Source organism: Pygocentrus nattereri, chromosome 16 (assembly GCF_015220715.1).
Source record: "Pygocentrus nattereri isolate fPygNat1 chromosome 16, fPygNat1.pri, whole genome shotgun sequence".
Lineage (NCBI taxonomy): Eukaryota > Metazoa > Chordata > Actinopteri > Characiformes > Serrasalmidae > Pygocentrus > Pygocentrus nattereri.
Genome location: NC_051226.1, coordinates 36,436,211 through 36,451,998, shown reverse-complemented (window position 1 = coordinate 36,451,998; position 15,788 = coordinate 36,436,211).

The following is a 15,788-nucleotide window of genomic DNA, read 5'->3' as shown; positions in this document are numbered from 1 at the left end:
TCTATAGTTACAGACTGTAGTCCATCTGTTTCTCTGCATTAAATGGTCCGGACAGATGGACTACAAGTGCTCCTATATGGTCAATGGAGCTGATAAAATGGACAATGAGTGTAGAAACAAAGAGGTGGTTTTAATGTTGTGGCAGATAAATGAATACATACACACAAAAAACTTGAAGATTTCATCATCTACTTTATATAATAATATTAAAAGACGCAGAGAATCCAGAGAAATCTCTGTACGCGAGGAACAAAGCCAAAAACCAATACTGGCTAGCTGTAATGTTTCGGCCCTCAGACAGCTCTGCATTAAAACAGACAAGATTCTGTAGAGGAAATCACTGCATGGGCTCAGAAACACTTCTGAAAACCACTGTCTGTGGAAACAGTTCATCACTGCATCCACAAATGAAAGTTAAAACCCTAAAACACAAAGAAGAAACCAAATATAAACAGGATTCAGAAATGCTGCCACCTTCTCTGGGCCCGTGTACATTTAAAATGAACTGAGTGGAAGTGGAAAAGTGTCCTGTGGTCCAATGAATCAACATTTGAAATTCTTTTTGGAAATCATGGACAATGTGTCCTCCGGGCTAAAAAGCAGAGTAAAGTAGTGCCTTGTTATCAGCACACAGTCCAAAAGCCAGCATCCGTAATAGTATAGGGGTGCATTAGTGCACATGACATGCTTGACTTGCGCATCTGTGAAGGCCTCATAAATGCTGAACGATATATACAGATTTTGGAGCAACATATGCTGCCATCCAGATGACGTCTTTTTCAAGGCCTTGATTATTTCAGCAAGATAATGTCAAACCACATTCTGCATGTATTACAACAGCATTGCTCCACAACTGGCCTGTCTGTTGTCCAGACCTTTCACCCACTGAAAACACTTGGCACACCGCGGAACAAAAAATACGACAAAGGAGACCCTGAACTGTTGACCAGCTGAAATCTTGCATCAAACAAGAACGGGAAAAGAATATAAATGCCTCCTCTGACCTTCTACACAATATTTCATACATTCAATGAAAGAGAAAAATATTTTCACATTTTTATGAGCGAGAGAGAGAGGGAGACAGGGAGGGTGATGGTGGGTGGTTGATGTTAAAAGTCATGTCCTTCCCTCAGTATCTGAGCTATGAAAATGTAATTATCCCTCAAGATAGTGTTAGGAGTCGAGAGGTAAAGAGAAAGACACGATTGCTCTTTATGAAAGTGCACCGACACACATTCATATTTATGAGTGTTCACATTCACAGAGCTCTGACTCTCTCAGGCTCTCTCTGTCTTTCTCTCTCTCAGTCTCGCTCAGTGTGAACAGGGCGGTAGGAGCCTGATATTAAATATGAATTAATCTCTAATAAAAGGTGAACTGCACCCCAGGGGGGTGGGGGAGGGCAGGAGCTGCTTTTACTGTACTGACCTGTCTAAAGTCCAGTGGAGATGGGCGGATGAAGAGATGAATGAAAAGCTGACATTTATAGAGAAACAGCGAAAGAAATAGGGAGAGATTGGGGGTGACAGAGAGAAAGAAAGATGAGGGAGGAGATGAAGAAAGGATGGAGAGGTAGTTGTGGAAAGATGGACAGACACAGAGACAAAGAAAAAGATGAAAAAGAAGAGGACAAGAGGAAAGAGGCAAGAAAGGAAAGAGTGAGGGAAAGAAGAAGAAGAGAGAGAGAAAAGAAAGGCATAGAGAGAGGGATGAAAACAGGAAAAGAAAGAAATGATAAAGTGAATCGAAATTTTAAAAGTGCAATTAAAATTTGAATTGCAACCAGAGTCAAACACAGTATCAAAGTCAAGGTCAGAATCAGAAATGAAAACGGAATCAAAACCAGAATCAGAATCAAAACTGCAATCATAATTATAATCAGACACAGATTTGGAATTTCAGTCAGAATCAGAAGTAAAATCAGAATCAGACTCAAACCAGATTCAGAAATCAGGATCAGACTCACAATGGAATCATAATAAGGATCACCATCAGAATCAGATTCAGCATCAGAATTTGAATAAAAATATCTGTCAGAATCAGACTAGGATTAGGATTGTATTGGTAAGATTTTGGATGAGAATTTTTCTTTTCAGCAGCTCACATTTTAATAAAACCAGTGAGGAAAAAATCATGTTTTACAAAAATGACATGCCAAATAATTGTGTTAAAGTAAAAAAAAACTAGAAAAGATGTAGAACCACAACTTTCATGTACTTAACAAAAAAAAAGTTATCTAGTACCATAATCATACAGTAAGTATCAGCTGAGACAGCGAGGAAGTGAAGCTGTAGCTGATCTTCAGAGACAGACAGGAAAACACTGCTAGAACAGAGATGGCTGGACAGACCACAGATGAATGGACAGAGAGATGGAGAGAGAGGGATGGAGAGAGCGATGGAGAGAGAGGCATATGGGCAGCCCATCAGAGAGCAGCAGGGCATCTGTCCAGAGCCATGAGGAGTCAGAGCCAGAGTCAGTGTGGAGGAATACATGCCAGCACAGCGTCCACAGAGGAGCCAAACTGACCAAAATGACCACCACAGGGGAGAACAGAGAGCGCAAGAGAGAGAATGATGAAGGAGACTAAGTGACTTTTCCTCACGGCTAAGTAGTTTACTGACCGTCGGCTGAGAGACTTTTCCTCACGGCTAAGTAGTTTACTCACCGTCGGCTGAGAGACTTTTCCTCACGGCTAAGTAGTTTACTCACCGTCGGCTGAGAGACTTTTCCTCACGGCTAAGTAGTTTACTCACCTTCGGCTGAGAGGCTTTTCCTCACGGCTAAGTAGTTTACTCACCGTCGACTGAGAGACTTTTCCTCACGGCTAAGTAGTTTACTCACCGTCGGCTGAGAGACTTTTCCTCGCGGCTAATTAGTTTACTGACCGTTGGCTGAGAGACTTTTCCTCACGGCTAAGTAGTTTACTCACCGTCGGCTGAGAGACTTTTCCTCACGGCTAAGTAGTTTACTCACCGTCGACTGAGAGACTTCTCCTCACGGCTAAGTAGTTTACTGACCGTCGGCTGAGAGACTTTTCCTCACGGCTAAGTAGTTTACTCACCGTCGACTGAGAGGCTTTTCCTCGCGGCTAAGTAGTTTACTGACCGTCGACTGAGAGGCTTTTCCTCGCGGCTAAGTAGTTTACTCACCGTCGGCTGAGAGACTTTTCCTCACGGCTAAGTAGTTTACTCACGTCGGCTGAGAGACTTTTCCTCACGGCTAAGTAGTTTACTCACCGTCGGCTGAGAGACTTTTCCTCGCGGCTAAGTAGTTTACTCGCCATCGGCTGAGAGACTTTTCCTCACGGCTAAGTAGTTTACTCACCGTCGACTGAGAGACTTTTCCTCACGGCTAAGTAGTTTACTCACCGTCGACTGAGAGACTTTTCCTCACGGCTAAGTAGTTTACTGACCGTCGGCTGAGAGACTTTTCCTCGCGGCTAAGTAGTTTACTCGCCGTCGACTGAGAGACTTTTCCACGCGGCTAAGTAGTTTACTGACCGTCGACTGAGAGGCTTTTCCTCGCGGCTAAGTAGTTTACTCACCGTCGGCTGAGAGACTTTTCCTCACGGCTAAGTAGTTTACTCACGTCGGCTGAGAGACTTTTCCTCACGGCTAAGTAGTTTACTCACCGTCGGCTGAGAGACTTTTCCTCACGGCTAAGTAGTTTACTCACCGTCGGCTGAGAGACTTTTCCTCATGGCTAAGTAGTTTACTCACCGTCGGCTGAGAGACTTTTCCTCGCGGCTAAGTAGTTTACTCACCGTCGACTGAGAGACTTTTCCACGCGGCTAAGTAGTTTACTGACCGTCGACTGAGAGGCTTTTCCTCGCGGCTAAGTAGTTTACTCACCGTCGGCTGAGAGACTTTTCCTCACGGCTAAGTAGTTTACTCACGTCGGCTGAGAGACTTTTCCTCACGGCTAAGTAGTTTACTCACCGTCGGCTGAGAGACTTTTCCTCGCGGCTAAGTAGTTTACTCACCGTCGGCTGAGAGACTTTTCCTCACGGCTAAGTAGTTTACTCACCGTCGGCTGAGAGACTTTTCCTCACGGCTAAGTAGTTTACTCATTGTTGACTGAGAGACTTTTCCTCACGGCTAAGTAGTTTACTCATTGTTGACTGAGAGACTTTTCCTCACGGCTAAGTAGTTTACTCACCGTCGGCTGAGAGACTTTTCCTCGCGGCTGAGTAGTTTACTCACCGTCGGCTGAGAGACTTTTCCTCGCGGCTAAGTAGTTTACTCACCGTCGGCTGAGAGACTTTTCCTCGCGGCTAAGTAGTTTACTCACCGTCGGCTGAGAGACTTTTCCTCACGGCTAAGTAGTTTACTCACCGTCGGCTGAGAGACTTTTCCTCACGGCTAAGTAGTTTACTCACCGTCGGCTGAGAGACTTTTCCACGCGGCTAAGTAGTTTACTGACCGTCGGCTGAGAGGCTTTTCCTCACGGCTAATTAGTTTACTGACCGTCGACTGAGAGACTTTTCCTCACGGCTAAGTAGTTTACTCACCGTCGGCTGAGAGACTTTTCCTCACGGCTAAGTAGTTTACTCACCGTCGGCTGAGAGACTTTTCCTCACGGCTAAGTAGTTTACTCACCGTCGGCTGAGAGACTTTTCCTCACGTCTAAGTAGTTTACTGACCGTCGGCTGAGAGACTTTTCCTCACGGCTAAGTAGTTTACTCACGTCGACTGAGAGACTTTTCCACGCGGCTAAGTAGTTTACTGACCGTCGACTGAGATGCTTTTCCTCGCGGCTAAGTAGTTTACTCACCGTCGGCTGAGAGACTTTTCCTCACGGCTAAGTAGTTTACTCACCGTCGGCTGAGAGACTTTTCCTCACGGCTAAGTAGTTTACTCGCCATCGGCTGAGAGACTTTTCCTCACGGCTAAGTAGTTTACTCACCGTCGGCTGAGAGACTTTTCCTCGCGGCTAAGTAGTTTACTCACCGTCGGCTGAGAGACTTTTCCTCACGGCTAAGTAGTTTACTCACCGTCGGCTGAGAGACTTTTCCTCACGGCTAAGTAGTTTACTCATTGTTGACTGAGAGACTTTTCCTCACGGCTAAGTAGTTTACTCATTGTTGACTGAGAGACTTTTCCACGCGGCTAAGTAGTTTACTGACCGTCGACTGAGAGGCTTTTCCTCGCGGCTAAGTAGATTACTCACCGTCGGCTGAGAGACTTTTCCTCACGGCTAAGTAGTTTACTCACCGTCGGCTGAGAGACTTTTCCTCACGGCTAAGTAGTTTACTCACCGTCGGCTGAGAGACTTTTCCTCACGGCTAAGTAGTTTACTCACCGTCGACTGAGAGACTTTTCCTCACGGCTAAGTAGTTTACTCACCGTCGGCTGAGAGACTTTTCCTCACGGCTAAGTAGTTTACTGACCGTCGGCTGAGAGACTTTTCCTCGCGGCTAAGTAGTTTACTCACCGTCGACTGAGAGACTTTTCCACGCGGCTAAGTAGTTTACTGACCGTCGACTGAGAGGCTTTTCCTCGCGGCTAAGTAGTTTACTCACCGTCGGCTGAGAGACTTTTCCTCACGGCTAAGTAGTTTACTTACCGTCGGCTGAGAGACTTTTCCTCGCGGCTAAGTAGTTTACTCACCGTCGGCTGAGAGACTTTTCCTCACGGCTAAGTAGTTTACTCACCGTCGGCTGAGAGACTTTTCCTCACGGCTAAGTAGTTTACTCATTGTTGACTGAGAGACTTTTCCTCACGGCTAAGTAGTTTACTCATTGTTGACTGAGAGACTTTTCCTCACGGCTAAGTAGTTTACTGACCGTCGGCTGAGAGACTTTTCCTCACGGCTAAGTACTTTACTCACCGTCGACTGAGAGACTTTTCCACGCAGCTAAGTAGTTTACTGACCGTCGACTGAGAGGCTTTTCCTCGCGGCTAAGTAGTTTACTGACCGTCGGCTGAGAGACTTTTCCTCGCGGCTAAGTAGTTTACTCACCGTCGACTGAGAGACTTTTCCACGCGGCTAAGTAGTTTACTGACCGTCGACTGAGAGGCTTTTCCTCGCGGCTAAGTAGTTTACTCACCGTCGGCTGAGAGACTTTTCCTCACGGCTAAGTAGTTTACTCACCGTCGGCTGAGAGACTTTTCCACGCGGCTAAGTAGTTTACTGACCGTCGGCTGAGAGACTTTTCCTCACGGCTAAGTAGTTTACTCATTGTTGACTGAGAGGCTTTTCCTCAAGGCTAATTAGTTTACTCACCGTCGGCTGAGAGACTTTTCCACGCGGCTAAGTAGTTTACTCACCGTCGGCTGAGAGGCTTTTCCTCACGGCTAATTAGTTTACTGACCGTCGACTGAGAGACTTTTCCACGCGGCTAAGTAGTTTACTCACCGTCGGCTGAGAGGCTTTTCCTCACGGCTAATTAGTTTACTGACCGTCGACTGAGAGACTTTTCCTCACGGCTAAGTAGTTTACTCACCGTCGGCTGAGAGACTTTTCCTCACGGCTAAGTAGTTTACTCACCGTCGGCTGAGAGACTTTTCCACGCGGCTAAGTAGTTTACTCATTGTTGACTGAGAGACTTTTCCTCACGGCTAAGTAGTTTACTCATTGTTGACTGAGAGACTTTTCCTCACGGCTAAGTAGTTTACTCATTGTTAACTGAGAGACTTTTCCACGCGGCTAAGTAGTTTACTGACCGTCGACTGAGAGGCTTTTCCTCGCGGCTAAGTAGTTTACTCACCGTCGGCTGAGAGACTTTTCCTCACGGCTAAGTAGTTTACTCACCGTCGGCTGAGAGACTTTTCCTCACGGCTAAGTAGTTTACTCACCGTCGGCTGAGAGGCTTTTCCTCACGGCTAATTAGTTTACTGACCGTCGACTGAGAGACTTTTCCTCACGGCTAAGTAGTTTACTCACCGTCGGCTGAGAGACTTTTCCTCACGGCTAAGTAGTTTACTCACCGTCGGCTGAGAGACTTTTCCTCACGGCTAAGTAGTTTACTCACCGTCGGCTGAGAGACTTTTCCTCACGTCTAAGTAGTTTACTGACCGTCGGCTGAGAGACTTTTCCTCACGGCTAAGTAGTTTACTCACGTCGGCTGAGAGACTTTTCCTCACGGCTAAGTAGTTTACTCACCGTCGGCTGAGAGACTTTTCCTCACGGCTAAGTAGTTTACTGACCGTCGGCTGAGAGACTTTTCCTCACGGCTAAGTACTTTACTCACCGTCGACTGAGAGACTTTTCCACGCAGCTAAGTAGTTTACTGACCGTCGACTGAGAGACTTTTCCTCACGGCTAAGTAGTTTACTCACCGTCGGCTGAGAGACTTTTCCTCACGGCTAAGTAGTTTACTCGCCATCGGCTGAGAGGACTTTTCCTCACGGCTAAGTAGTTTACTCACCGTCGGCTGAGAGACTTTTCCTCGCGGCTAAGTAGTTTACTCACCGTCGGCTGAGAGACTTTTCCTCACGGCTAAGTAGTTTACTCACCGTCGGCTGAGAGACTTTTCCTCACGGCTAAGTAGTTTACTCATTGTTGACTGAGAGACTTTTCCTCACGGCTAAGTAGTTTACTCATTGTTGACTGAGAGACTTTTCCACGCGGCTAAGTAGTTTACTGACCGTCGAACTGAGAGGCTTTTTCCTCGCGGCTAAGTAGATTACTCACCGTCGGCTGAGAGACTTTTCCTCACGGCTAAGTAGTTTACTCACCGTCGGCTGAGAGACTTTTCCTCACGGCTAAGTAGTTTACTCACCGTCGGCTGAGAGACTTTTCCTCACGGCTAAGTAGTTTACTCACCGTCGACTGAGAGACTTTTCCTCACGGCTAAGTAGTTTACTCACCGTCGGCTGAGAGACTTTTCCTCACGGCTAAGTAGTTTACTGACCGTCGGCTGAGAGACTTTTCCTCGCGGCTAAGTAGTTTACTCACCGTCGACTGAGAGACTTTTCCACGCGGCTAAGTAGTTTACTGACCGTCGACTGAGAGGCTTTTCCTCGCGGCTAAGTAGTTTACTCACCGTCGGCTGAGAGACTTTTCCTCACGGCTAAGTAGTTTACTCACCGTCGGCTGAGAGACTTTTCCTCGCGGCTAAGTAGTTTACTCACCGTCGGCTGAGAGACTTTTCCTCACGGCTAAGTAGTTTACTCACCGTCGGCTGAGAGACTTTTCCTCACGGCTAAGTAGTTTACTCATTGTTGACTGAGAGACTTTTCCTCACGGCTAAGTAGTTTACTCATTGTTGACTGAGAGACTTTTCCTCACGGCTAAGTAGTTTACTGACCGTCGGCTGAGAGACTTTTCCTCACGGCTAAGTACTTTACTCACCGTCGACTGAGAGACTTTTCCACGCAGCTAAGTAGTTTACTGACCGTCGACTGAGAGGCTTTTCCTCGCGGCTAAGTAGTTTACTGACCGTCGGCTGAGAGACTTTTCCTCGCGGCTAAGTAGTTTACTCGCCGTCGACTGAGAGACTTTTCCACGCGGCTAAGTAGTTTACTGACCGTCGACTGAGAGGCTTTTCCTCGCGGCTAAGTAGTTTACTCACCGTCGGCTGAGAGACTTTTCCTCACGGCTAAGTAGTTTACTCACCGTCGGCTGAGAGACTTTTCCACGCGGCTAAGTAGTTTACTGACCGTCGGCTGAGAGACTTTTCCTCACGGCTAAGTAGTTTACTCATTGTTGACTGAGAGGCTTTTCCTCAAGGCTAATTAGTTTACTCACCGTCGGCTGAGAGACTTTTCCACGCGGCTAAGTAGTTTACTCACCGTCGGCTGAGAGGCTTTTCCTCACGGCTAATTAGTTTACTGACCGTCGACTGAGAGACTTTTCCACGCGGCTAAGTAGTTTACTCACCGTCGGCTGAGAGGCTTTTCCTCACGGCTAATTAGTTTACTGACCGTCGACTGAGAGACTTTTCCTCACGGCTAAGTAGTTTACTCACCGTCGGCTGAGAGACTTTTCCTCACGGCTAAGTAGTTTACTCACCGTCGGCTGAGAGACTTTTCCTCACGGCTAAGTAGTTTACTCACCGTCGGCTGAGAGACTTTTCCTCACGGCTAAGTAGTTTACTCATTGTTGACTGAGAGACTTTTCCTCACGGCTAAGTAGTTTACTCATTGTTAACTGAGAGACTTTTCCACGCGGCTAAGTAGTTTACTGACCGTCGACTGAGAGGCTTTTCCTCGCGGCTAAGTAGTTTACTCACCGTCGGCTGAGAGACTTTTCCTCTCGGCTAAGTAGTTTACTCACCGTCGGCTGAGAGACTTTTCCACGCGGCTAAGTAGTTTACTGACCGTCGGCTGAGAGCTTTTCCTCACGGCTAATTAGTTTACTGACCGTCGACTGAGAGACTTTTCCTCACGGCTAAGTAGTTTACTCACCGTCGGCTGAGAGACTTTTCCTCACGGCTAAGTAGTTTACTCACCGTCGGCTGAGAGACTTTTCCTCACGGCTAAGTAGTTTACTCACCGTCGGCTGAGAGACTTTTCCTCACGTCTAAGTAGTTTACTGACCGTCGGCTGAGAGACTTTTCCTCACGGCTAAGTAGTTTACTCACGTCGGCTGAGAGACTTTTCCTCACGGCTAAGTAGTTTACTCACCGTCGGCTGAGAGACTTTTCCTCACGGCTAAGTAGTTTACTGACCGTCGGCTGAGAGACTTTTCCTCACGGCTAAGTAGTTTACTCACCGTCGACTGAGAGACTTTTCCACGCGGCTAAGTAGTTTACTGACCGTCGACTGAGAGGCTTTTCCTCACGGCTAAGTAGTTTACTGACCGTCGGCTGAGAGACTTTTCCTCACGGCTAAGTAGTTTACTCACCGTCGACTGAGAGACTTTTCCACGCGGCTAAGTAGTTTACTGACCGTCGACTGAGATGCTTTTCCTCGCGGCTAAGTAGTTTACTCACCGTCGGCTGAGAGACTTTTCCTCACGGCTAAGTAGTTTACTCACCGTCGGCTGAGAGACTTTTCCTCACGTCTAAGTAGTTTACTGACCGTCGGCTGAGAGACTTTTCCTCATGGCTAAGTAGTTTACTCACGTCGGCTGAGAGACTTTTCCTCACGGCTAAGTAGTTTACTCACCGTCGGCTGAGAGACTTTTCCTCACGGATAAGTAGTTTACTGACCGTCGGCTGAGAGACTTCTCCTCACGGCTAAGTAGTTTACTCACCGTCGACTGAGAGACTTTTCCACGCGGCTAAGTAGTTTACTGACCGTCAACTGAGAGGCTTTTCCTCACGGCTAAGTAGTTTACTGACCGTCGGCTGAGAGACTTTTCCTCACGGCTAAGTAGTTTACTCACCGTCGGCTGAGAGACTTTCCACGCGGCTAAGTAGTTTACTGACCGTCGACTGAGATGCTTTTCCTCGCGGCTAAGTAGTTTACTCACCGTCGGCTGAGAGACTTTTCCTCACGGCTAAGTAGTTTACTCACCGTCGGCTGAGAGACTTTTCCTCACGGCTAAGTAGTTTACTCGCCATCGGCTGAGAGACTTTTCCTCACGGCTAAGTAGTTTACTCACCGTCGGCTGAGAGACTTTTCCTCGCGGCTAAGTAGTTTACTCACCGTCGGCTGAGAGACTTTTCCTCACGGCTAAGTAGTTTACTCACCGTCGGCTGAGAGACTTTTCCTCACGGCTAAGTAGTTTACTCATTGTTGACTGAGAGACTTTTCCTCACGGCTAAGTAGTTTACTCATTGTTGACTGAGAGACTTTTCCACGCGGCTAAGTAGTTTACTGACCGTCGACTGAGAGGCTTTTCCTCGCTGCTAAGTAGTTTACTCACCGTCGGCTGAGAGACTTTTCCTCACGGCTAAGTAGTTTACTCACCGTCGGCTGAGAGACTTTTCCTCACGGCTAAGTAGTTTACTCACCGTCGGCTGAGAGACTTATCCTCACGGCTAAGTAGTTTACTCACCGTCGACTGAGAGACTTTTCCACGCGGCTAAGTAGTTTACTCACCGTCGGCTGAGAGACTTTTCCTCACGGCTAAGTAGTTTACTGACCGTCGGCTGAGAGACTTTTCCTCGCGGCTAAGTAGTTTACTCACCGTCGACTGAGAGACTTTTCCACGCGGCTAAGTAGTTTACTGACCGTCGACTGAGAGGCTTTTCCTCGCGGCTAAGTAATTTACTCACCGTCGGCTGAGAGACTTTTCCTCACGGCTAAGTAGTTTACTCATTGTTGACTGAGAGGCTTTTCCTCAAGGCTAATTAGTTTACTCACCGTCGGCTGAGAGACTTTTCCACGCGGCTAAGTAGTTTACTCACCGTCGGCTGAGAGGCTTTTCCTCACGGCTAATTAGTTTACTGACCGTCGACTGAGAGACTTTTCCACGCGGCTAAGTAGTTTACTCACCGTCGGCTGAGAGGCTTTTCCTCACGGCTAATTAGTTTACTGACCGTCGACTGAGAGACTTTTCCTCACGGCTAAGTAGTTTACTCACCGTCGGCTGAGAGACTTTTCCTCACGGCTAAGTAGTTTACTCACCGTCGGCTGAGAGACTTTTCCTCACGGCTAAGTAGTTTACTCACCGTCGGCTGAGAGACTTTTCCTCACGGCTAAGTAGTTTACTCATTGTTGACTGAGAGACTTTTCCTCACGGCTAAGTAGTTTACTCATTGTTAACTGAGAGACTTTTCCACGCGGCTAAGTAGTTTACTGACCGTCGACTGAGAGGCTTTTCCTCGCGGCTAAGTAGTTTACTCACCGTCGGCTGAGAGACTTTTCCTCACGGCTAAGTAGTTTACTCACCGTCGGCTGAGAGACTTTTCCACGCGGCTAAGTAGTTTACTGACCGTCGGCTGAGAGGCTTTTCCTCACGGCTAATTAGTTTACTGACCGTCGACTGAGAGACTTTTCCTCACGGCTAAGTAGTTTACTCACCGTCGGCTGAGAGACTTTTCCTCACGGCTAAGTAGTTTACTCACCGTCGGCTGAGAGACTTTTCCTCACGGCTAAGTAGTTTACTCACCGTCGGCTGAGAGACTTTTCCTCACGTCTAAGTAGTTTACTGACCGTCGGCTGAGAGACTTTTCCTCACGGCTAAGTAGTTTACTCACGTCGGCTGAGAGACTTTTCCTCACGGCTAAGTAGTTTACTCACCGTCGGCTGAGAGACTTTTCCTCACGGCTAAGTAGTTTACTGACCGTCGGCTGAGAGACTTTTCCTCACGGCTAAGTACTTTACTCACCGTCGACTGAGAGACTTTTCCACGCAGCTAAGTAGTTTACTGACCGTCGACTGAGAGACTTTTCCTCACGGCTAAGTAGTTTACTCACCGTCGGCTGAGAGACTTTTCCTCACGGCTAAGTAGTTTACTCGCCATCGGCTGAGAGACTTTTCCTCACGGCTAAGTAGTTTACTCACCGTCGGCTGAGAGACTTTTCCTCGCGGCTAAGTAGTTTACTCACCGTCGGCTGAGAGACTTTTCCTCACGGCTAAGTAGTTTACTCACCGTCGGCTGAGAGACTTTTCCTCACGGCTAAGTAGTTTACTCATTGTTGACTGAGAGACTTTTCCTCACGGCTAAGTAGTTTACTCATTGTTGACTGAGAGACTTTTCCACGCGGCTAAGTAGTTTACTGACCGTCGACTGAGAGGCTTTTCCTCGCGGCTAAGTAGATTACTCACCGTCGGCTGAGAGACTTTTCCTCACGGCTAAGTAGTTTACTCACCGTCGGCTGAGAGACTTTTCCTCACGGCTAAGTAGTTTACTCACCGTCGGCTGAGAGACTTTTCCTCACGGCTAAGTAGTTTACTCACCGTCGACTGAGAGACTTTTCCTCACGGCTAAGTAGTTTACTCACCGTCGGCTGAGAGACTTTTCCTCACGGCTAAGGAGTTTACTCACTGAGAGACTTTTCCTCGCGGCTAAGTAGTTTACTCACCGTCGGCTGAGAGACTTTTCCACGCGGCTAAGTAGTTTACTGACCGTCGACTGAGAGGCTTTTCCTCGCGGCTAAGTAGTTTACTCACCGTCGGCTGAGAGACTTTTCCTCACGGCTAAGTAGTTTACTTACCGTCGGCTGAGAGACTTTTCCTCGCGGCTAAGTAGTTTACTCACCGTCGGCTGAGAGACTTTTCCTCACGGCTAAGTAGTTTACTCACCGTCGGCTGAGAGACTTTTCCTCACGGCTAAGTAGTTTACTCATTGTTGACTGAGAGACTTTTCCTCACGGCTAAGTAGTTTACTCATTGTTGACTGAGAGACTTTTCCTCACGGCTAAGTAGTTTACTGACCGTCGGCTGAGAGACTTTTCCTCACGGCTAAGTACTTTACTCACCGTCGACTGAGAGACTTTTCCACGCAGCTAAGTAGTTTACTGACCGTCGACTGAGAGGCTTTTCCTCGCGGCTAAGTAGTTTACTGACCGTCGGCTGAGAGACTTTTCCTCGCGGCTAAGTAGTTTACTCACCGTCGACTGAGAGACTTTTCCACGCGGCTAAGTAGTTTACTGACCGTCGACTGAGAGGCTTTTCCTCGCGGCTAAGTAGTTTACTCACCGTCGGCTGAGAGACTTTTCCTCACGGCTAAGTAGTTTACTCACCGTCGGCTGAGAGACTTTTCCACGCGGCTAAGTAGTTTACTGACCGTCGGCTGAGAGACTTTTCCTCACGGCTAAGTAGTTTACTCATTGTTGACTGAGAGGCTTTTCCTCAAGGCTAATTAGTTTACTCACCGTCGGCTGAGAGACTTTTCCACGCGGCTAAGTAGTTTACTCACCGTCGGCTGAGAGGCTTTTCCTCACGGCTAATTAGTTTACTGACCGTCGACTGAGAGACTTTTCCACGCGGCTAAGTAGTTTACTCACCGTCGGCTGAGAGGCTTTTCCTCACGGCTAATTAGTTTACTGACCGTCGACTGAGAGACTTTTCCTCACGGCTAAGTAGTTTACTCACCGTCGGCTGAGAGACTTTTCCTCACGGCTAAGTAGTTTACTCACCGTCGGCTGAGAGACTTTTCCTCACGGCTAAGTAGTTTACTCACCGTCGGCTGAGAGACTTTTCCTCACGGCTAAGTAGTTTACTCATTGTTGACTGAGAGACTTTTCCTCACGGCTAAGTAGTTTACTCATTGTTAACTGAGAGACTTTTCCACGCGGCTAAGTAGTTTACTGACCGTCGACTGAGAGGCTTTTCCTCGCGGCTAAGTAGTTTACTCACCGTCGGCTGAGAGACTTTTCCTCACGGCTAAGTAGTTTACTCACCGTCGGCTGAGAGACTTTTCCACGCGGCTAAGTAGTTTACTGACCGTCGGCTGAGAGGCTTTTCCTCACGGCTAATTAGTTTACTGACCGTCGACTGAGAGACTTTTCCTCACGGCTAAGTAGTTTACTCACCGTCGGCTGAGAGACTTTTCCTCACGGCTAAGTAGTTTACTCACCGTCGGCTGAGAGACTTTTCCTCACGGCTAAGTAGTTTACTCACCGTCGGCTGAGAGACTTTTCCTCACGTCTAAGTAGTTTACTGACCGTCGGCTGAGAGACTTTTCCTCACGGCTAAGTAGTTTACTCACGTCGGCTGAGAGACTTTTCCTCACGGCTAAGTAGTTTACTGACCGTCGGCTGAGAGACTTTTCCTCACGGCTAAGTAGTTTACTGACCGTCGGCTGAGAGACTTTTCCTCACGGCTAAGTAGTTTACTCACCGTCGACTGAGAGACTTTTCCACGCGGCTAAGTAGTTTACTGACCGTCGACTGAGAGGCTTTTCCTCACGGCTAAGTAGTTTACTGACCGTCGGCTGAGAGACTTTTCCTCACGGCTAAGTAGTTTACTCACCGTCGACTGAGAGACTTTTCCACGCGGCTAAGTAGTTTACTGACCGTCGACTGAGATGCTTTTCCTCGCGGCTAAGTAGTTTACTCACCGTCGGCTGAGAGACTTTTCCTCACGGCTAAGTAGTTTACTCACCGTCGGCTGAGAGACTTTTCCTCACGTCTAAGTAGTTTACTGACCGTCGGCTGAGAGACTTTTCCTCACGGCTAAGTAGTTTACTCACGTCGGCTGAGAGACTTTTCCTCACGGCTAAGTAGTTTACTCACCGTCGGCTGAGAGACTTTTCCTCACGGATAAGTAGTTTACTGACCGTCGGCTGAGAGACTTCTCCTCACGGCTAAGTAGTTTACTCACCGTCGACTGAGAGACTTTTCCACGCGGCTAAGTAGTTTACTGACCGTCAACTGAGAGGCTTTTCCTCACGGCTAAGTAGTTTACTGACCGTCGGCTGAGAGACTTTTCCTCACGGCTAAGTAGTTTACTCACCGTCGACTGAGAGACTTTTCCACGCGGCTAAGTAGTTTACTGACCGTCGACTGAGATGCTTTTCCTCGCGGCTAAGTAGTTTACTCACCGTCGGCTGAGAGACTTTTCCTCACGGCTAAGTAGTTTACTCACCGTCGGCTGAGAGACTTTTCCTCACGGCTAAGTAGTTTACTCGCCATCGGCTGAGAGACTTTTCCTCACGGCTAAGTAGTTTACTCACCGTCGGCTGAGAGACTTTTCCTCGCGGCTAAGTAGTTTACTCACCGTCGGCTGAGAGACTTTTCCTCACGGCTAAGTAGTTTACTCACCGTCGGCTGAGAGACTTTTCCTCACGGCTAAGTAGTTTACTCATTGTTGACTGAGAGACTTTTCCTCACGGCTAAGTAGTTTACTCATTGTTGACTGAGAGACTTTTCCACGCGGCTAAGTAGTTTACTGACCGTCGACTGAGAGGCTTTTCCTCGCTGCTAAGTAGTTTACTCACCGTCGGCTGAGAGACTTTTCCTCACGGCTAAGTAGTTTACTCACCGTCGGCTGAGAGACTTTTCCTCA